Source organism: Rhyacophila brunnea, unplaced genomic scaffold, assembly GCF_057557595.1.
Source record: "Rhyacophila brunnea isolate RB1 unplaced genomic scaffold, BYU_Rbru_1.0 scaffold_104, whole genome shotgun sequence".
Classification (NCBI taxonomy): domain Eukaryota; kingdom Metazoa; phylum Arthropoda; class Insecta; order Trichoptera; family Rhyacophilidae; genus Rhyacophila; species Rhyacophila brunnea.
Window position 1 is genome coordinate 959,048 of NW_028232757.1, and position 878 is coordinate 959,925.

The following is an 878-nucleotide window of genomic DNA, read 5'->3' on the forward strand; positions in this document are numbered from 1 at the left end:
AATATGCCTAAAAAATAGAGAAATTGTTTTTAAATCATTTAAAACCCTTTTTTTTAGTTGAAGATGAAGGATAACTTGCTACAGTGAAAGTAATTTTAAAATTTATTAACTGAAATCTCACTGTATCACATAATTGTCAAAAGGGAATTCAATAAAAGACGCTAGGCATAAGGCGAATCGTAATATACAGAACAGAATTGTATTTTTTTGGTATATTTCAGTATACTATAAACATTGATGTAAAACTATAAATATTTTAATATTACAAAAAACTTTATATATGATTTAATGCTAGTTTGAGTTTCTAACTATGTAAACAAGCGGAAAAAATATAGCGAAGTTTAAAAAAATCATTATGATCAAGAGGGCTCAATCAATTTATAAAAACAACATTTGAGCAATTAATTTGCTCGCATGTGTATTTTGAAAAAACAAAAAGATTTTAAAAATTCATGCTTTGAATAAAAATTTAAAGCTTAAAGTCATATATTCAAGAACTTTTGAAATCAAATTAAATGCCTTTTTAATTGCTTCTTAAGGGTGTGTATATCATCAAAAAATGTTTAAGGCAAAAATTATACTTAAATAATTGATAAATATTATTATTTGTCGTCAGGCTAACTAGAAAGCAGCCATCTAAATATTTCTTCAATAGAAGCGTTTTTTTTAATCTATAATATCATTGAATAAGAAGTAAATATATTGTGATTTTATACAATAAAGAGCCCATTTTGAATATTTATATTTAAAATTATTAAAACAGAATTCATTCAATATTATAGAATAAATGATCATATGTATTTGAAATTATTTTTAATATTTTACTCAATATCTTAAATGATAAAATTATCTTGGAAGCAATCCTATTTTTTATTCAG